The sequence below is a fragment of the Myodes glareolus genome, chromosome 7 (genome assembly GCF_982192425.1).
Source record: "Myodes glareolus chromosome 7, mMyoGla1.1, whole genome shotgun sequence".
Taxonomy (NCBI): domain Eukaryota; kingdom Metazoa; phylum Chordata; class Mammalia; order Rodentia; family Cricetidae; genus Myodes; species Myodes glareolus.
In genome coordinates, this window is record NC_142032.1 from 37,383,315 (window position 1) to 37,404,893 (window position 21,579).

At 45.5% G+C, this 21,579-nt stretch overlaps 1 long non-coding RNA gene and 1 pseudogene across 1 annotated transcript; both read left to right on the forward strand.

Annotated features, from left to right (window-relative positions):
- Positions 1-3,639: 3,639 nt before the first annotated feature.
- LOC148121352 (uncharacterized) lies at positions 3,640-4,857 on the forward strand. The gene is made up of 2 exons (XR_015738253.1): positions 3,640-3,716; positions 4,500-4,857. It is a non-coding gene; the product is annotated as an uncharacterized LOC148121352 (long non-coding RNA).
- A 10,679-nt stretch (positions 4,858-15,536) lies between these two features.
- On the forward strand, positions 15,537-16,447 carry LOC125403359 (large ribosomal subunit protein eL8 pseudogene; annotated as a pseudogene).
- Positions 16,448-21,579: the final 5,132 nt, after the last annotated feature.

The window sequence follows — 21,579 nt, forward strand, 5'->3', positions numbered from 1 at the left end:
TAGAGACAGAGACCCACATTGGAGCACTGGACTGAGCTCCCAAGGTCCAAATGAGGAGCAGAAGGAGGGAGAACATAAGCAAGGAAGTCAGGACCACGAGGGGTGCGTCCACCCACTGAGACGGTGGGACTGATCTAATGGGAGCTCACCAAGGCCAGCTGGACTGGGAGTGATGGAGCATGTGATCAAACTGGACCTTCTGAATGTGGCTGGCAATGAAGGCTGACTGAGAAGCCAAGGACAATGGCACTGGGTTTTGATTCTACTGCATGGACTGACTTTGTGGGAGCCTGGTTTGTTTGGATGCTCACCTTTATAGACCTGGATGGAGAGGGGAGGACCTTGGACTTCCCACAGGGCAAGGAACCCTGACTTCTCTTAGGACTAGAGAGGGAGGGGGAGGTGGGGACGGGGAGGGAAAAGGGAGGCGGGGAGGAGGTGAAACTTTTTAATAAATAAATAAATAAGAAAGTCTTGCTCTTGACTTTGGGTAAAAGAATCCAGGAGGCCTTTAAAGTCTTTTCATTCTCCGTAGGTCAAATGGGTCAGCATGCTAAAGAAGAAAAAAAATCCACTATATTTAGGGGTTGTCTTTCCCTGAGTCCCAGCACCATATTCCATCCACCAGGGTATGGAATGACTTAATCATGACAAGACAACCTCAGTTCCACTAAGGTCTGATCTAGGGACTGTCAGGAAGAGCGGGCATCACTTCCCATGAGCATCACCAGTGGGTTCCTACCAGCAGCCCTGACTGGTCAGCATTTCCAAACATCTTAAGGTTCCATCTTATCCAGAGTCACTGTGAGCCAGGGGATTTTGGCGTGCTGAGAGTCCAGGTGGTGATGTAGGAGTCAGTGTTCCTGGCCCCATCAATGACTGTTCTAGCTGTCTTACAGTTTTGAAAGAATGTGGCAGTCCCTCTGGGAAACAATTCTATTTATATCATCGTTTCTATGGGAAAGTGTTCCAAGCCACAGTCGGTCTGAGACGGATAGCTAGAGGAAGCTGATAATTGTTTCTTCACATGTGGGGATTGCACTGAGGTTTTAAAAAAAATCTAGTAAAAACAAATAGAGTGAGGATAAATCGGATGTTGTGCCATGCATTTTTAGAGGAGTTTCAAAAGTCATCTTCTTAAATAAACAAAACTTAGTTAAATGGTAATATTTATCGAGCTGTTGTTGCTCACAAGCAACTGAGTTAAGGCTGTATATGTTTTACCTCCCAAAGAGAATAAGAGAATAAGAATATGACCCCATCTATTCCACTTATTAATTTATATTATTTTATTTATTTTCAGATTCTTATGGCCCAAGCTGACCTTGAACTCATGACTCTCCTCCTAAAGTGCTAAGACAGATGTCAACTGCCTGGTGTTCTGACCTGTTTTTGTTCTTTAATCACTTATGGCTTTCAGTCTGGACAAACTAAAGAAAGAACCCTTGATTCTCCTTGGCCCTCGTGGAAATTCAAACCATGTATATAACACCTGCAGAGAGGAATCCTTATCCCCTCTGCATCCTTCTACCACCACAAAAATGCTTCTACCACTATGACAAAACATGTGGGAGAAGCCACTTTAAAATAGCAAAGGTCTCCAGGCTCTGGCTATTACAAATAATGCTGCTATGAACATAATGAAACAACCTAGATGCCCCTCAACCAAAGAATATATAAAGAAAATGTGTCACATTTATACATTAGAGTACTACTCAGCTGTAAAAAACAGTGACATCTTGAATTTTGCATGCAAATGGATGGAATTAGAAAACACTATCCTGAGTGAGGTAACCCAGAACCCAAAGGATGAATATGGTATGGACTCACTTGTAAATGGATACTAGCTATAAACAAGGGATACTGATCCTAGAGAAGCTAAGTAATAAGGTGAACCCTGAGGAAAACATATATAGATTCATCTGGAAAGGTAAAATAGACAAGACCACCTGACAAAATTGGGAGTATGGGGGTCGGGGGAGAAGGGAGGGTGGAAAGGGAAGAGGAGGGGAGAAGGGAAAGAGTGAGGAGAACTTGAGGGAATTGGATAGTCGAGAAGGAGGAAGGACAGAAATGAGAGCAAGGAAAGAGATATCTTGATTGAGGGAACCAATATAGGGTTAGCAAGAAACCTGGCTCTAGAGAAACTCCCAGGAATCCACAAGAATGACATCAGCTAAGACCCTAAGCAATAGAGGAGAGAGGACCCAATCTTGACTTGCCCTGTAGTCAGACTGATGAATATCTTAGATATCACCATAGAGCCTTCATCCAGCAACTGATGGAAACAGAGGCAGAGACCCGCGTAGGAGCACTGTACTGAGCTCCCAAAGTCCAGTTGAAGAGTGGGAGGAATGAGAATATCATTCCATCAAGACTGTGATGGATTTACCCACCGAAACAGTCTACCTGAGCTAATAGGAGCTCACAAACTTCAGTCGGACAGGGAAGGAACAAGCATAGAACCAAACTTGTCCCTCTGAATGTGGTTGACAGTTGTGTGGCTGGGGCAGACTGAGGGGCCACTGGCAGTGGCACTAGGATTTATCTCTACTGCATGTACTGTCCTTTTGGAAACCTATTTTCTTTGGATGGATACATTGGTCATTCTAGATATAATAGGGAGGGCCTTGGACCTTGGACATCCCTAAAACAATGTCCCTTACCCTCTCTGAGGATTAGATAGGGGTGGGGTGGGAGGGTATGTGGAGGGAATGGGAGAAGAGGAGGGAGTGGGGACTTAGATTGCTATGTATAATTTAAAAAAAAAGATAGTTTGTTTTCTTTTAAAAAATAAGTAAAATAGCAAAGGTCTCTGTTGGCTCTTGATTTCAGAAGTTTCTGTCCCTATCTGCTTGGTTCCGTTGCCCTGAACTGTGGTAAGTTAGAAAACTGTGCAAGACCACGGTGCGGCAAGCTGCTCACATTGTGGGATCTGAGCAGCCTTGGGTCCAGGGGTTCACTCTACTTACTTCTTACCTTATACAGTGTCTTCCTAGAATATACCAGTTCTATTTTTCCAGAAGTTCACAGAGCAGAAGGGCACTAATACCCCTCTGGCCTTCCCTACCTCCGGTCAATACTGTCTTTTGAACTTTAGTGAAGAGAGCTGTATCGAGGGCTTTTATCATTGCTAATTGTTAGTAGATACTGACCCCAGACCCTGTTTCAAGGGCTTTCCAAACCTGGTTTGTGTTGGTTGTTTTGGCTTTGTTGTGATTGTGGTTATGTGGTTGGGTACTGGGAATTGAACACAAGGATGACCTTGAACATAGATCCTCCTGTCTTAGCCTCCTGAGTAGCTGGGATCACAGGTGTTAGGGACTGTGGGCCCCCAGAACCTGAATTTCCTGTGACCCCTTGCCTGCCAGAGCAAACAACTTGTTTTCCTATGCTTGCAGCTGCTCTTAGCACGAGACCCTCAGGAGTTCCTGATGGCAGGGGAGTGGTTTCTGGGGGGCTTGCAGCTGAGAGTTAGGGCGTGTCCATTACTTAAGGAGACCCTGTGTAAGCTGCCCTGGAACACAATAAAGTGATGGAGGAGGGTTATCTGTCTATTGTGTTATTTTCATTGGTCAATAAAGAAACTGCCTTGGCCCTTTGATAGGACAGAAAATTAGGTAGGCGGAGTAAACAGAACACAATGCTGGGAAGAAGGGAAGTGAGGTAGACGCCATGGAGCCAGCCACCAGGTCAGACATGCTGAATCCTTCCTGGTAAGCCACCACCTCGTGGTGCTACAAAGATTATTAGAAATGGGTTAATCAAGATGTGAGAGTTAGTTAGTAACTAACTCTCTAGAGATAATGGGCCAGGCAGCGTTTAAATGAATACAATTTGTGTGTTGTTATTTCCGGGGCTAAGCTAGCCGTGCGGGAGCCGGGCAGGATGAAAAGCAGGCCTGCCCGCAGCTCCTCACTACAATAAAGGAGCATTCTTGGCTGTCTGTGTGTGCCTGAGTGTTTCAATCTCCAGCCCCTTGCCAAACTGGCATACCATACTGTAGCACGTACTGCGTAGAGCAGGCGTTGCACTACACACAGGCCTGAGCCACCAGATCAGATTTCAGTGTGTGTTAAGTTATATTGCCCTCTTAACAGCCTTGTGAGCTAAATGCCTTTATTATTACCATTGTTATAGATAAGGGAACTAAGAAAAGACAAAGTTAGCTAGCTTCCTTGGTCACCCCACTAAAATAATTGGCAGTTTGGGATTTGAACAGAGGCAGTCTGGTTCAGAGTCCATATCTTAGCACAAGGCTCTGATGCCTTTTCTATGGTATACAGATAAAGAGGTTGATAACTAATTCAGTCTCTAAGGATTTAATTCTTGCCACTGCTTAACTGGATGGCTGCTGTTTAAGGCAAAAGCTGTAGTAATGACACATATGTGGGTCTCACTAAAGTTTCCGTATTATCCGCTTATTCACTCAACATTCTTAGTAAGGAAAGACAACGTTGGCTGTCTTTGACACATCTGTCTCTTTCTCCAACAACCAGGCGCTTGCCTTTGTGACCGCAGGGCTCCAGAGGAGACATTTGATTGGCTTGCAATCAGGAGGAGTTGCTGAGTTCCCAAGAGTCCCTGCAGTATCACCATTGACCTAAATACTGCACCAGCCATCATTGCCCAGAGGCCCGGGTTTTTCAGCAATTGCCATGGAAACCTAGAATTCTTATTCTCTGCCTTGTGCCATATGTCTGAGTAAAGGTACAACAAGGAAAATAACGATCTATAATTTCTCATAGGAAAGTCCCTCAGATTCACAGCAACAGAAAATATATATTCCATCTGCTTTCTCTCCCAGCTTTCCAGCAACTCCTCTGTAGCTAATAAATGAAGCTGTTACGTTGTTGACAGATGTTTCATTGTACAGGATTCTTGGAAATACAATTATACAGAAAGTTAGAATTAAACCACCTCAAAAAAAAAAATAAACAAAGAGCAACAACAGTGCATCAACTGAGTTCAGCATGGGGTGCAGCGCTCACACTGTGCATCAGCTGAGATCGGGATGGGGTGCAGTGCTCACACTGTGTATCAGCTGAGATCAGCATGGGGTGCAGTGTTCACACTGTGCATCAGCTGAGATCAGCATGGGATGCAGTGTTCACACTGTGCATCAGCTGAGATCGGGATGGGGTGCAGCGCTCACACTGTGCATCAGCTGAGATGGGCATGGGGTGCAGTGTTCACACTGTGCATCAGCTGAGATCGGGATGGGATGCAGTGTTCACACTGTGCATCAGCTGAGATCGGGATGGGGTGCAGCGCTCACACTGTGCATCAGCTGAGATGGGCATGGGGTGCAGCGCTCACACTGTGCATCAGCTGAGATCAGCATGGGGTGCAGGGTTCACAGTGCTCATACTGTGCATCAGCTGAGTTCAGCATGGGGTGCAGCACTCACAGCGCTCACACTGTGCATCAGCTGAGATCGGGATGGGGTGCAGTGCTCACACTGTACATCAGCTGAGTTCAGCATGGGGTGCAGCGCTCACAGCGCTCACACTGGGCATCAGCTGAGTTCAGCATGGGGTGCAGGGCTCACAGTGCTCACACTGTGCATCAGCTGAGATCGGGATGGGGTGCAGTGCTCACAGTGCTCACATTGCACATCAGCTGAGATCGCGATGGGGTGCAGTGCCCACACTGTGCATCAGCTGAGATCGGCATGGGGTGCAGTACTCACACTGTGCATCAGCTGAGATCGGGATGGGTTGCAGCGCTCACAGCTGGAGGAATGTTGAAAGTCATCTTTTATTTCAGTCTGGGTACCAGAGGCAAGATTTGCTTCTTTTAAATTGGACCCTGGTCCTGTCTCCCTTTAAAGCCCCGGGCAAATCATTTGCCCTTGCCCATGAACAAAGTTAGCTTAATAATGGCTTCCATGCAGAGCTGTTAGAAGATAAAAGAGCCTGGGAGGATATTTTTTGTGGGGGATAGGATTTTTGTGGGACATGGTCATTCCTTTGAGGAACTAGATCAAAGCCAGGGGTTAAGTTTTGGACCTGGAAGGCAGTGCTCTGCTCAGTGGTTTCCAGTTGGCCTGTGGAGTCCTGGGTTTCTTCTGATTTCCCTTGGGAGCCACAGAGACAAGAGACAAATTGATACCTCTCATTTATTGGATATTGAACTGAATATTTTCATAAAGCCGATTTTAGAAAAGGATTCCAAGATGTGCATATTCAGAAGGCCCTAATGTCACCCATCCATCTCATTTTATACATGAGGACGTAGACCACTGGGCTAAGGGGCCTGGGAGATACTCAGAGCTGTGGTTGGAACTCAGAAGGTTCCTGCTTCCCCAGCCTGCCATGCCCTTGGTGGTCATTTGTGTGTTTGACGAAATCAAATACGATCACCTATGTACTATTCAGAGATGGGGTTCAGAGCAATGCCTCCATCCCCCAGACTGAACCTCACTCTCCTGTCTGTTTGCCCCTTGCTTCTCTAACTGTATTTCCATTTGGCTCATTGGATTTGCTGCCTAGTGCAACTTTTCCAGCAGTAATCTGTTGCTCCCCAGGGAGATAATTATTATGGACAAATGTTTGTTTCTTAAAGGTTCCCAGCATTCTGTACTGGGGAATGAAGCATGCAGACACCTATCAGCGAGGTCTAGACCTTGTTAATCACAAAATAATTGTCCCTCATGTGGCCCCCTTCAAATATGTGAGTTTCCTGTAAGGTGTGCAGCAATAATTAAAGAACGCCTGTACCTCTGAATAGCCAGGCCACCAAGGCTCTGGAGCTGGAGGGACTGGACAGATCATTAACCTTCTAAAGACCCCGTGGTTGCCAGCACTAGACTAGAATTCTCAATCCTGCCTGCATTATCTTGAGCATTTACTAGAAACTAGAAAACTGTAATCTCTATAAGTCTCCAGGTCCAGTTATTCTCCCTACTCCACAGAGATGGAAACCGAGGTTCACAGAGCTTACATCAGAGCCATGGTCCCGTAGAACTATCAGGAACATCAGTCACTTTGTTCTCTTTGAAAATGGATCCATACGGAGCACAGCGCAGCAGCCCTGGGTTAAACGAATCCCGTCCTTGCAGAGCTGGTAAATGGCCAAAGCTGGACTCACCCCAAGGACTACCCAAGGCCTGTGACCTAAGCATCTGTTCTAGCAGTCCAAGTCAGTGTGCAGATGCTGCGAGCCTTGTAGCAGTATCAAGCCAAGAAAGGATGTAGCGGCCTGTCAAGTAGCAGGCACAACTCAAACCCAAGACAGGTCCCCAGGGAGACTTCATTCATATGGATGTTCCCTTCTCCTTCTGAACTTCCTCACTTACGGATGTGAATGTTAGTTCCATGGTATAACTTGAACTTTTATTCTTAAATGATTTGAAGCAAGCAAACAAAAAAGAAGTCCCATCAAGAATAAAAACTCTCTTGAGACACTGAGATGGTTTACTAGCAAAAGCAGCACTGTGGCAAACACACACACACACACACACACACACACAAAATAACAACAATAGCAATAATAATGAAATTTAAAATAAGAAACTCCCCCATCCCTGCCTTGACTCACCAATTAGCTACATTTTGCCAAACTCATATATTTCCCACGATTCTTCTATCTCTCCTGCTCTCCCTCCCTCCTCTTCTATTTTCAGGTATCACATTTACACACACACACTCTCTCTCTCTCACACACACACACACACCAAGTTTGAAACAGTCCCACCCCAGATCCACTGAAGCATGGACCTGAGACAGAACTCAAAGTCCAACAAGCTGTATTTCAACAGTTCACCAGGTGATAATGACGTTTGTGTTCGGCGAGCCTCAATCCTATGGTGCACACATGGGGTGGGGTGGGGGATGGGGTGATTGCTTCATGAGCTTGCCATTTCTTCCTCACAGAAGAGACACTGAGAAGGACTGGGAAGTGTACTCGGTTGTCTCTATGATTGACAATGGCATATGTGAACCATCGCTGAATTTTACTTCATTCAGCTGATTTAGATAAAGAGATGCTGTAGGTTCAGGTAAATTGTAGCCCTCAGTGTGATAATTAAAGATTAATTGTGACTTGTCAAGCTCATTTCTGTGTAGTAAATACCTCTGCACATTTTTTTCGACTTTTATTTTTCAAGACAAGGTTTCTCTGTGTAGCCCTTGCCATCCTGGAACTCACTCTGTAGATTAGGCTGGCCTTGAACTTGGAGATCAAGGCAGCATTTGCTGCCACCACCACCACCTGGCCTCTGAAAATACTTAAGCCAGAAAACTCAGGAATACCACCATGACAGGGAAACTGGGTAATAGAATTTCTGGGTTTAACAAAATAGCATATGATTATAGGTAGAAGTTTTCCTGTCCTGACCACCCACTCCCAGATAAGCACACTGAGACTTATATTAATTGTAAATGCTTGGCCAATAGCTCAGGCTGTTTACTGCTAACTCTTACACTTAAACTAACCCGTATTTCTTATCTATGCTTTTGTACGTGGCTTGGTACCTTTTCTCAGTACCAGCTTCTCTCTGTCTCTGCTGGGGACTCCTCTGACTCTGCCCTTCCTCTCCCCAGTATTTTTCCTGTATCTGGCTGTCCTACCCAATCTCTTTCTGCCCTGCTATTGGTCAATCAGCTTTTTATTAACAATGAGAGCAATAATATATATTTAAGTGTACAAAGGTCATTGCACAGCATATGACATTTTCCCAAGGACAAAAACTTGAAGAAAATTTCCCCTTTCTAGAAAGCAGTTCCATAAGGTCATTGACAAAATCATCATTCACACAAAACTCCCACAGTCTTCACAAAAACAAAATCACATCTCTCTCTTTAAATAAATGATTCAGGGTTTACAACCCAAGGAGTTAAGATTCCCTGAGGAGTGGGGTGAGATGTGGATGTGGAGTGGAGCCTGAAGTTCTCTAATAGGTTGATGACAAGGTTTCTAATAATTGTTTATTCTGTAGTCTGTGTCCATCTGAGCCGCCATAAAACTGGCTGTCCCTGGTTGTGTATACAGGGCAGGCATATTCTTCTAAAGAAGAAATATGGGAAATACTTGTCTGGGCTGTGAAAGTGTGAGCACATTGCCATGAAGCAACCCTTTGAAGGAGATTTCTTGGTTAAAAAAAAAAGGGGGGGGAATCCAATCAATGATCAGGAACAGAATTTCAACATCCCAATGGTACTTGGAGTTTTTCTAACTCAAGCCCTCAAATCAATGGGAATGAGGAGGGAAGAGATGAAAGGCAATCATTTCTTGAGGCCGATAAGCTTTAGAAATTGAAAGCTTTCATGCTTATTCTAAAACAGAAAGAATTTCCTAAAGGGGGACAGTGGTAGCACACGCCTTTAATGCCAGCTCTTGGGAGGCAGAAATAGGCACATCTCTGTGAATTCAAGGCCACCCTGCTCTACAGAGGGAGTTTCAGGGCAGCAAAACTCTGTCTCAAAAAATATTAAAAAATTCTATCTCACCAATATGCCAGACAACAAAGACGAGAGAAAAATAAAAAGCCCAAACAAGTCTGAACTTTTCCCTCTATTGGCAAACTGCTTTTTGAAAACTCACTATATACAATAACATTCTGCTCTGTGTGTGTACGTGTGTGTGTGTTTGGGTGTGCATACATATGCATTCATAGGCCAGATATCAGGAATAGATGTCTCCTCCTCTTCCTTCTTCTGGTTTTTTGAGACAGGGATTCTTTGTGTAGCCCAGAAGTCACTCTGTAGATTAGGCTGGCTGTGAACTCAACAAAGATCCTTCTGCCTCTGCCTCCCAAGTGCTGGAATTAAAGACTAATGCCATCATCACCTGCTGATTTTTCTCTCTGTTTTATAGTAGAGGTAAATCCCCGAGATTACAGTTGAAAACTGCTGAATCAGAAAGCTACAGCTGTAGACCCTGTTAAGGAATTTGCCTTGCAGATATGAGGCCATGACTTTGATCCCCAGCCCAAGACACACACGCTCATGCACATGCAAATGCATGTGCAAAGGTCTTGAATAAAAAAGTGCCAAACCTATCAGACCTACAGTACTTCCTGTTTATATCTAAACCCTTTTACTCTATATTTTCAATTGTTAATAGAATCAGATATGTCTTCCATATCTTACCAAGTGCTGTGGTTTCGATACAGTTTGTTCTCCAAAGATTTATATGTTGGAAGCCAGTCCCCAGTGTAAAGGGGCTGAGAAAGAGAGTGGATTTTTAGGAGTGGGGTCTAGGAAGTGGTGATTAGGCGGGGAGAGTGACAGCTTTACAAGAATTCGTGCCAGACTTGAACAATGATGCCTGCCAAGCAGGGGCTTAGTGGTTCCCACCAGAACAGGGTGCTGTAAAGGAATGGAGCAGCCCCTCCCCCATCTCTTAGTTTCTGCCTCACCAGGCAGTGCTGTCCTGCATTTTATGACACAGTAGGGAGCCTGAACCACACTGTTGACATTCCAGTCACCAGAATCTCAAGCCAACTAAAACACTTTTCTTTGTTAAAAAAAAAAAAACAAAAACAAAAACCCCCAAAACTCAGTAATCAGTGCTTTGTTCTAGGAACACAAAATGGACCTATATCTAAACCTCTGTACTCACAGTACTTGGCGACACAGTTAGGAAGTACAGCCAGGTGTTTTTAGTGACTAACTCAGACAGGACAAGTAGCTTGCTTAGGGATTAGTTTTCTGGTAAGCAAACCATAAAGGAAGGCATTTTTCATAAGGCCCCTCTGAGATTTCAGAAGGGGTTCAAGGATTCACAGTGGATATTAAAGAAAGCTATAAACTGTCTCCTGGGGAAACCACCAAGTGTCTGCTCTGAAGGAAGCACTCTAAGAAAAGCCCACCTTTGTTTTAGGAATTGCACGTGTTTGGTGTGATGTGTGATTCCCACAGAAGGATATGCCATGCATCCCTGCCTGGAAATGGCAGCTCTAGCAGCCACATGTTGAAGAAAGACAAGGAAAAAAATCTTCCTTTTCCCAAGACCTGTTTAAGAAGCCATGCAGGTCCTGTATCCGCAAGTCGAGGCCCCATCAAGGCAAGACAGTGCTAACCAGGTGGTGGTGGTGCACACCTTTAATCCCAGCAGAGGCAGAGGCAGACGGATCTTTGTGAGTTCATGGCCAGCCTGGTTTATAAAGTGAGTTCCAGAACAGTCAGAGCTGTTAGAGAAACCCTGTCTTGACAAACCAAAAAACAGCAGCAGCAACAACAAAATGGAAGGAATGAAGGGAGGGAGGGAGGGAGGGAGGGAGGGAGGGAGGGAGGGAGGGAGGGAGGGAGGGAGGGAAGGCAGAGGAGAGGGCAGAGGAGAGGGCAGGGGAGGGAGGGGAAGGGAGGGGAGGGAAGCCAGTGCCCTGATGAAGGCAGGCCAGGCCAGTCATAAATCTTGCCTCTCCTTTCTCCTTTCCTTCTACCAGCTTCTGTGCCCTGGAGCTGGGGTACCATGGTTAGACAAGGAGGCAAGCTCATACTACGGGGTGAGTAGCAGATAACCATGGAAGAGATGGATTCCGGGTACTTTCAATATCTGACTGTTGAATTATCCCTGTTTACAGAGTTTTCAAGCTTCAGGCCTCTGAGGTAAACCTCAGAGATTTGGGGGCATTTGGACTGCCATTTTCAGCCGTTCACATTAGGATGGTTCTGTCAACTCAATATAAGCCAGAGTCACCTGGGAAAAGGGACCTCAGTCGAGAGAATGTTTCCATCAGCGTGGCCGACAGGCAAGGCTGTGGTGCATCCTCTTGATTAGTGATTGATGTGGGAGGACCCAGCCCAGTGTGGGTAGTACCACCCCTGGGCAGGTGGGGCTGGGCTGTATAAAAGAGCAAACTGAGCAAGACACAGACTAAGCCAGGAAGCAACGCTCCTCTGTGGCGTGTGCTTCAGTTCCTCCCTCTGGGTTCTTGCTTTGAGCCCCTGTACTGATTTCTTGTTGGAGTGTGTGTCAGGCCTAAGATGAAATGAACCCCTTCTACTGGAGTTGCTTTGGGTCACGCTGTTTATCACAGCAGAGGCAAACAAACCAAGCCAGATGGACTCTCGATTCATCCTTGCCCCTACCAGCATTTTAGAGGCTTCCTGATTTAACTCATTAGTAACAATCAACACAGCTTCCAAATCACTCTTCATTTTAGATTCTTCAAGTCCTCGCGTTTGCCACAAGCAACAGGAAGAACCTTGGGTTTAGAATGAACGCTCTCTGTGTGATCACGCTTTTATAGACACAGTGGGACAAGTCTGTTCCCTCTGCGAGAAAAACTTCAGTGTCAACAAAGACGAGGAAACAGCTTTTGACATTTTCCTTTCTTGTCCACAAAACTGTGGCCGCAAAGAAATAGGAAGTAAAGGGTGACAGGGATGGGGTTTGTCTCCAAGAGTGCAAAGTTAGAAAACAGACTGGGGAAAAGAATCAAAAAGTAAATGATGGTTAGTGTCACACGCTTTATGTGACAGGGAAAGTTATTTGAGGAAAATATGATCTTAGAAAAAGCAAGATCTTGTTCCAAGGGAGGGTGGCAGAGAGGATGGGGGAGGTAACCAAGGAGACCCTGCTGTGGAAGGGGCTGGGCCCTCAGTCCTTCTGTGTCAGGGACCAGAAAGAATTCACCGGGAAAAGGAGGTCAGAGTACTGGTCAGGCTCCAGAGAGGGATCCGAGATGCCTAAATCCCAGTCAGCTCATAAAGAGGGTAGGAATGTGCTTCCAGAAACTTCTCTACCCCCACCCCCAGAATTGAACCCAAGACCTTCTGCATGATGGACATGCACTCTGCCACTGAACTCTGAGCGATTTCCCCAGGTTTCTCTTGATAGTCGATGCTGTCCTGCGGTGCAGTTGGCAGGTTTTAACCACCCGACTGCAGCAGATTTCAGTCCTTTTAGAGTTTCAGGCGTGGTCCTAGGTACCACCTCTGTCTTTGCTCTTGGTTAGTAATAGGGTCTCGGGCTCTTTTGCTGTCTTGGAACCCAGTTTCCTCCCATCTCAAGGGTGAACACTAGGTCATCGTTTAAGCCTGACATTCAAATTCAAGACTCTGAGGCGACTTGTCTAGCCCGGATACCATACTAAGTTAGTACTACATAGTCCACCCAAAGGGACTGCAGATGTATTATAGTTTAATAATAACTTGCTTTTTGTGTTAAGATGGCAACACATTCTATTTTGATTGAGTGACATTATCGCACAGTTTACTCTCACCATGTTTGGCTCGAAGCGCGAACTTTTATAGTCTTGACTTAATGGGTCAGGCCTTTCATTCCTCCATAGTTAGGCTTCTTAGTCTCCTGTTCTTTCCTTATATGACCCTCCCCACTCTTCTCTCTACTTGCCCTACTTAACACCACTTTTCTAACAAGATTCTCTGACGTCATGAAGGGATGGGCTCCTGCCGCGATGGCATGGCAGTCAGGTCAAATCCTCAGCATTTGGGTCAGAAAGTAGATGGGTGACTTAGAGGGTGATAGAAAATGGGAAGCAGTAATAGAGAATGAATGTGTAGATAAAGGTTTTCAGTGTTGTGTCTAAAAGCAGCACACACCAGGTTTGGAGAAAACCCTGTGTTTTGAAAGGTCTGGGCAAAGTGAAGACCTGTTAGTACAGCTCTGGAGGCATCGCCTTCCACTAAGGCTTTGCCCGAAGATGGTTGTAGCACTTTCTATTGGTTCTTCTCTGCCACTTCCTCTTCTAGAGGTCTAGAGTACAGCATCAGGACAGCCGGGAGATTGTGGTCCTGACTCAGACCGCTCAATGCACTCATCAGAGAAGCTTTGGGCAGATGCTGATGTCCAGGCCCTCCCCTCAGAGGGGCTGTGATCATTAACCTAGGAGAAATAGTTTATTTTTCTGATACGTTTCCAAGGCAACACCAGGGCAGCAGTGAAACCTGAGAGGTCCTCCTCAAGGATGTCAGTACAGCTTACTTTAAAAGCTGGCCGGTGAGGGGAAGAGGGTGATCATGTCAGAACTAAAGTGATTCTTGTAGATACTCAGTGACACAGCTCTTTGCCCACCATGTTTTCCTCTTATCATGAGACATGCTTGTAACTGGAGGTTTCTCATCCCACCTGGCCCCACTGTCTGTATTCTGTCAATCACGTTTTAAATAAACGCTGATTGGCCAGGGAGGAAGTGTAGATGGGTCAACCAGACAAGAAGTTGCAGTGGGGTGATGAGAACAGGAGAATGCTGGGAAGGAGGAAGCCCATTCCTCTAATTCCTGCCCAGACCACCGAGAAGTAGGACGTATTCTGCCCCACTGAAAAAGGTACTGAGCCATGTGGCTAAAATAGACTAGAATAATGGGCTAACATAAGTTATAAGAGCTAATATTAAGCCTGAGATAATGGGTCAATCAGTTTCTAATCTTATGGAGACCTCTGTGTGATTTTCTTTGGGGCTTGCTGGCTGTGGGATACCGGGCAGGACAGAAACCCCAACAAGCCAGCCCTCATGTTACACCCACAGTTGCTTTTTAAAATAACCACTCAGAGGCTTAATATTAATTACATACTCTTTGTTCTATTAGCTCAGGCTTATTACTAGTTATTACAACTTAAATTAACCCATTTCTATTAGTTTATATTTTACCACAAGGCTCGAGGCTTGTTTTCTCTGGCCCCGTCTTCTTTCTCCCTGTATTCAGATTGCCTTTCCCACCTAACTATATTATGCCCTGCCATAGGCAAAGGCAGATTATTTATTAACCAATGGTAGTAAAACATACTCACAGCACACAGAGGGGCATCCCACATCATATGCTGTCTAAGCAGTGGTCATAGAAAGTGGTTAAGGAGATACTGGATCCCGTCAGATAATGTACCTGAAATTATAACTCCTCCCTCCAGTGAGTTCATAACCTAATCATAGTATTTGTACAGAGCCCTGATTACAGGGAGCTCCAGCCCACTAGGTGACAGCTATTCCCAGGAGGAGGGTGGCTCCTTTCTGAAGACATTAAGTAGACCAGAGTGCTGGGGAAAGATGGGTAGAGAGGAACAAAGGTCTGAGCCTGCCCTAAGGAAGTCGGTCTTTGGATCTTCCTGTTTAACACAGTAACTTGGGTCTGGGCAAATGTCCAAGAGAGTTCTTGATAGTAGTTTCATTGCTAACAATAAGTAACACTCCCCAAGGTCAAGGCCAGGGACTTTACCCATGGGTAGAGTCAAAGGTGAAATAGACTCAAATGTTAGTGGTCTTCTTCTTCACTTTTTAAAAAAAGATTTATTTATTTGTTATGTATATAGTGTTCTGCCTGCATGTATGTCTGCACACCAGAAGAGGGCACTGATCTCATTATAGATGGTTTTGAGCCACCATGTGGTTGCTGGGAATTAAACTCAGGGCCTCTGGGAAGAGCAGCCAGTGCTCTTATCCTCTGAACCATCTCTCTACCCTCTTCTTCATTTTTTAATATTCCCAAATATGTATGAAATTTCTTTCTATAGTTACTAACTTCTTTATCTTAAAATTTTCAACAGGGAAAGGTTCTAATCCACTACTAGTCCATTGCTGTGGTCTGGATGCTTGTGTCCTTCCTAAAGCATATACTGAAATTCCACTTACAAATGTAATGATGGGCTCTCTCCTCCAGCCCGGCAAGATGCCCAAGGGAAAGAAGGCCAAGGGGAAGAAGGTGGCCCCGGCCCCCGCCGTCGTAAAAAAGCAGGAGGCTAAGAAGGTGGTGAATCCTTTGTTTGAGAAGAGACCTAAGAACTTTGACATTGGGCAGGATATCCAGCCCAAAAGAGATCTCACACGCTTCGTCAAATGGCCCCGCTACATTAGGCTGCAGCGGCAGAGGGTCATCCTCTATAAGCGGCTCAAAGTTCCTCCTGCCATTAACCAGTTCCCCCAGGTCCTGGACCGGCAAACAGCTACCCAGTTGCTTAAACTTGCCCACAAGTACAGGCCCGAGACAAAGCAGGAGAAGAAGCAAAGGCTGCTGGCCCGTGCTGAGAAGAAAGCTGCTAGCAAAGGAGATGTCCCGACTAAGAGACCACCTGTCTTTCGAGCGGGCGTCAATACAGTCACCACTTTGGTAGAGAACAAGAAGGCTCAGCTGGTGGTGATTGCCCATGACGTAGACCCCATTGAGCTGGTGGTCTTTCTGCCTGCCCTGTGTCGGAAGATGGGGGTCCCCTACTGCATCATCAAGGGAAAGGCCAGGCTGGGACTGCTAGTCCATAGGAAGACGTGCACCACTGTTGCCTTCACACAGGTTAACTCAGAAGACAAGGGTGCTCTGGCCAAGCTGGTGGAAGCTATTAGGACCAATTACAACGACAGATATGATGAGATCCGCCGCCACTGGGGAGGCAACGTTCTGGGTCCTAAATCTGTGGCTCGAATTGCCAAGCTGGAAAAGGCAAAGGTCAAAGAACTCGCCACTAAACTGGGTTAAATGTACTGCTGAGTTTTCTGTACATAAATATAATTACAAACCTTCAAAAAAAAATGTAATGATGGTAGGAGGTGGAGCCACTGGGAAGTGATTAGATAACAGGGGCCCTTAGAAAGCACTTAGTACCTCTATAAAAGAGTCCCCAGAGCACTGTGTCCCTCCTCTCTTAGGAAGCAAGGACACAGCTCAGAGGCATTGTCTATGAACAAGGAAGCAGGTCCTCACTGAACATCAAATCTGCCGCCACCTTGGCTCATAACTCCCCAGCCCCCGAGGTTCTGATGTTTATAGGTTAGCCATTTGGTGTATTGTGATACGGCCTGAGTGAACTAACGCCACCTACTGTTTCTGCCGCAGACATTCTCACGTTCTCAGGATAAAATTCCACCTAACATGCCTTTATCCCCTTACCCCTGTCGCCATAGCGCTATCCCTAATGCAGATCAAGGCATAACATAGGCTGATAGGCTAGATAGAGTTGTCTGTTTGTTTTTGGTTTATGTTTTACGATAAAATCAGAAATTCCCCCTGGGTGCCAGCATACCTGCCATTAGTAGTCAGAGCTCAGCAGTACTGACAGACTGGATCAGCTGTGCATTCTCAACTGAAAACACATGCAAGTTTGTGGCCAGGGCTTCTATTCCTGCTTCCGTTAGAGGGCGAGTCAAGGCTCCGACCACTTTCTTAATCCTTTGAATCAATGTGCACCTGTCCACAGTGAAAAGGACATTGGAACCTTCCAGATTCAAACATGGCAGGCAAAAGTGTCCTGGGCTTCCCTCTGGTCCATCATGTGCTGAGATTCAGCCTGCCAGAGCCCATTGATCATGTACTCCCCTCAGCTACTAGGAAGATGGCTGAGGCTTGGGACATACCTTTTTTTTTCTTACTCATTTCCAAGGTGGTTTGAAGACACACAAGATTTTGGTAACAAACTCTATGAACCAGAATTTTATATATATATATATATATATATATATATATATATATATGTGTGTGTGTGTGTGTGTGTGTGTGTGTGTGTGTGTGTGTGTGTATATACATACACGCACACATATATACATTTAACTAACAAACAAACAAACAAAAATACTCCCTCCCAGGAGTACTAACCAGGTTTCCACAAAAATAATAATGATAATAATAATAATAGTGATAATAATAATCCTTTTTGAGGTCACACTCTCCCATCCCAAGAACTTCCTATTGAGCCCTGTATTGGTTGTTTTTGCTGTTGTTGTTTTGTTTTGTTTCAATTTTTGAGACAGCGTTTCTCTGTTTAGTCTTGGCTGGCCTGGAGTCACTTTGTAGACCAGGCTGACTTCAAACTCACAAAGATTTGCCTGTGTCTGCCTTGTGAGTGCTAGGATTAAAGGCTTGAGCCTCCACCGCCATCTTGAAGGTCTACACCATCATCCAGAACTGCCATTTTGAGGACCAAGCTCAAGGAACTTATTGAGTGTCTTCTTTAGCATCCCTAGTCTTTTAAGTCAGACAACATGGAGACATTCGCATGCGTCCCTCAGATACACGCATTCAACTATGGTTCTATCCTTATTAGGATCCTTCATCAGGGACTTAAAAAGAAATAGTTTAGTTTCTTCTGAACATAGCCATTTTAATGCAGAAAATATATAGACTTTCTACTAAATAGTTTAACACATATTGACTAAAACAAATATGGATGTTACAGATATGCTAGGTAAACAGGGTATTCTTGAGGGTACAGGACACAGGCGCCATCTTGCTTCTGATTTGAGGGTTTTAATCCATACTCCCATGCTTTCTTCTGGTAGTTAATTTTTGTTGCAACTTGGCTGGATTTGGACTGACCTAAGAGACACTCTTCTGTGCAAGTTTTGGGGGGGGGTGTGTTTCCAGAGAGGTGTAATTGAGAAGACCCACCATGAATGTGAAAAGCTCCATCCTCTGGGCTGGGGTCCCAGGCTGGGTAACAGCCTATCACACACATCCATAGCCAGAAAGCAGGCAAACATAAATGCCTTGGAACAATGTGATCAGTGGCCACTAGCTCCTCCTGCCACAGCTAGAGCGGTTCCTACCACCAAGACTTCCCACTGTGATGGACTGTAATTTGGAGCTATGAGACAACCTTCCTTCATGCCATTGTTTTTGGTCACAGCAGTGAGGAGAATAATCAGATGTATCATCACATGAAAATACCTTGCAAACATTTTACCACTGCCACAGATGTCCCTAGTATTCCCAGGGCATTTGCCTTGGTAGCATCTTCCTTCCTCATCTGCATTACACTCACTTTTCCAACCTGCCTTGGATTTGTGGAGCCCTGTGTTTTGTTTCAAGCTGTTCGATCCACTTGAAGACTAACTTCATGACTTTACCAGGAACACAATGCTTTTTTTTTTTTCTCTTTCTCAATATCCCCATCCTCTCTTTCCATGTCCTGGCTATTCTATCTCTTTAGAAGAGCTCACTCTGGCAACAGACTCAGTACCTCCATCTCAGTGACTGACGGTATATTTCTCACTCCAGCATGATGGATAATTCTATGGGCCAACTTGATGGGGCGAAGGGATGCAGCGTTGTACAATGTTTCCTAGGGAGATAGATGCACAGAAATGCCTGTCTACCAGATAGAAGATCCTTAGACCTAAGGAAGTATCCCAATCCAAGTCCAGCTTGACCAACCAATGGGTTTGTTGAGACTGCTTACAGGAGTCATTTGCAAGGGCAACACTGACACCATCATGGGTAACAACTCAAGAGGGCTGAATCACTCAAGTCCCCAACCCTGGTTAACCTTTCATTTTCTATGTATTCATAGTGCACAAGTGCACGCACACGTGCACGCGTGCGCGCGCACGCACACACACACACACACACTGCTCTAGAACATAATACAGACCAGGCCAGCTAGTAAAAGCTTCCCTGTAGCTGGATAGGGAGAGAAAGGAGCAAGTGGCTGAGATGACTCCTTACTGCCACAAGAGGGAATTTTGTTTTGTTCTGAGGTTTTTGTAGTTATAATTTTTTGGTTGTTTGGTTTGTTTTTGTCTGATGCAGGGTCTCGCTTTGCAGTTGAGAATGACCTTGAACTCCTGACCCCCATGCCTTTGCCTCCCAAGTGCTGGGATTTCAGGCAGGGTTCACCATCCTGGCTACAAGGGACTGTTGATAGCCCCAATCTCCTTAAAGTGTCATGTGTGTAAGAACAGCTACTGGTTTCAGTCCAGCACCCGTCCTGTCATGCCCAGAAGACAGAGTTCCACCGCCTTTGGATAGCCAATAAAGCATTAGTTCTGGGTGTGTCTGTGTGAGGATGTTTTGGGAAGCGTCCGCAGGCTGAGGAGGGCAGGTCCAGGCTTGGCGATCTGAGGCAGCGCATCCAAACAGCTGAGGGACAAATAACACTTAAACGGAGGAAGAGCGAAGCTTCTCTTTCTTTGGGGGTGAAGCCATACATTTTCTTTTGCCCCTGGACATCAGAACTCCAAGTTCTTGGGCTTCTTACAACAGTGACTCCCAGGTCCTCGGGTCCTCGACATTAGATTAAATCATTTCTATATCGGCAGCTTTTCTGTTTTCCCAGCTTGCAAACAGCACACAATAGGGCATCTTGATTTCATTTATGTTTACCAGGTCCCGTGCCAACTCTTGAATGCATGCATGTATACATGCCTGCATGCACACATGTATGTGTGTGTGTATATATCCATCTATCAGTACATCTACCTATTGCCATCACCTGATTGGCTCCTTTTCTCTGGAGAGCACTGACAAATGCACCCAGTGTCCTGAATGCAGAGAGATTAGCTTTCTAGTTGAGCAATATTTCTTTACCAAAATTGAGTCTCTAAACACTGTGTAGTATGGATGCAACTATGTGTGAATATAAAATGAAAAAAGAAGACACTTAATATGTCACAACAAGAGTCTTTAATTGAAAGGCATTTGGGAGCCTTTACTCATATGTCGATTTGTTTCCCGTATATCTCATGAGAATTCTGGTGGAAGGTGTTGGCACACTTCCTAAATCCCTTGGTCCTGCATCCACTCCCAGCTTCTGAATTCCTTGCTCCTGACTTTGCCCAGCTTTGCCCTTCTTGGAGCTTTGAACAAGGTTCCTGAGTAGATCTTATTCATTTAGACAGTTGAAGCGCTGGGAGTCCCCCTCAACATACACACTGGCTTCTTCCACCAATGCCTAACTCCAGGTGTGGGAGGAGACCTCTGACATGGCATTTTCCTAGACTTAAGCTAAGTGCAGTTTCTGCCCAGAGGTCCCATCTAGTGAGAGGGAGACTCGAGCTGTCCCCCAATCCCATGCCATTCCTTGCCTTCTCCCTCCTCTCCATCCTCCTCCCATTCCCGGGGCAGGGCCTTTGGGAAGCATTTCCTTAATGACTCACCTGCCCTTGTATTTTGAATTTAAGGTTTGCATCTCAGAAAATCTGTCAAAGTCATTCACCTTCCACATGCAAGGCTTTGTGATTATCCTCTGGAGTGAGGGATCACAGTGGAAAAGCTGATGAATCAGAATGTCAACCCTGAAAACATACAAACAAGTAATATTGTTGCGACTGAGCAGGTCACATTTAGGAATAGATATGCCTGTACATATATGCACATATTAACAATTAATGGAAAAGGAGGCCATGAATTTGAAGGAACATAAAGAGGGGGTATAGGGAGAGTTTGGAGGGAGAGATGGTGTGATTGTTTTATAACCTTTCAAATAACAGAACCATATTGTTTTTTAATGAGTTGGCCAAACTGCATTAGGTTTCGTGGTTCCCTAAAGAAATGCGTAGCTCAGACATGCAGGAGGGAAGGGATGGGCCAGCCGGTTCCAGGCAGCGAGAGCAGGTTGCATGTTTTTCTGTCTGGGGCTGTGATGGGGATGGAATCCAGAGTCATGAGCTTGCTAGGTAGGCAAGCTCTCCACCGCTCCCTCGTATTGTTTTATACAGCTCTGAGGATGGCTTTGTAAAGCTCTTGTCTACAAGGGTGTGGTGGACAGGTGGCAGAGCTAACGGCTGAATATTGAAAGGCCAGCTGAGGCCTAGGCGTGATAGTGTATGTTACAATCCCAGCGTTCGGCAGGCTGAGGCAGGAGGAGTTTGAGGCCAGCCTGGACAACTTAGTAAGACCTCGTCTGAAAACAAAGGATAACATATGGCAGTCGCCGGCGATTTGTGAATCCGGCAGCTCCAAAACACAG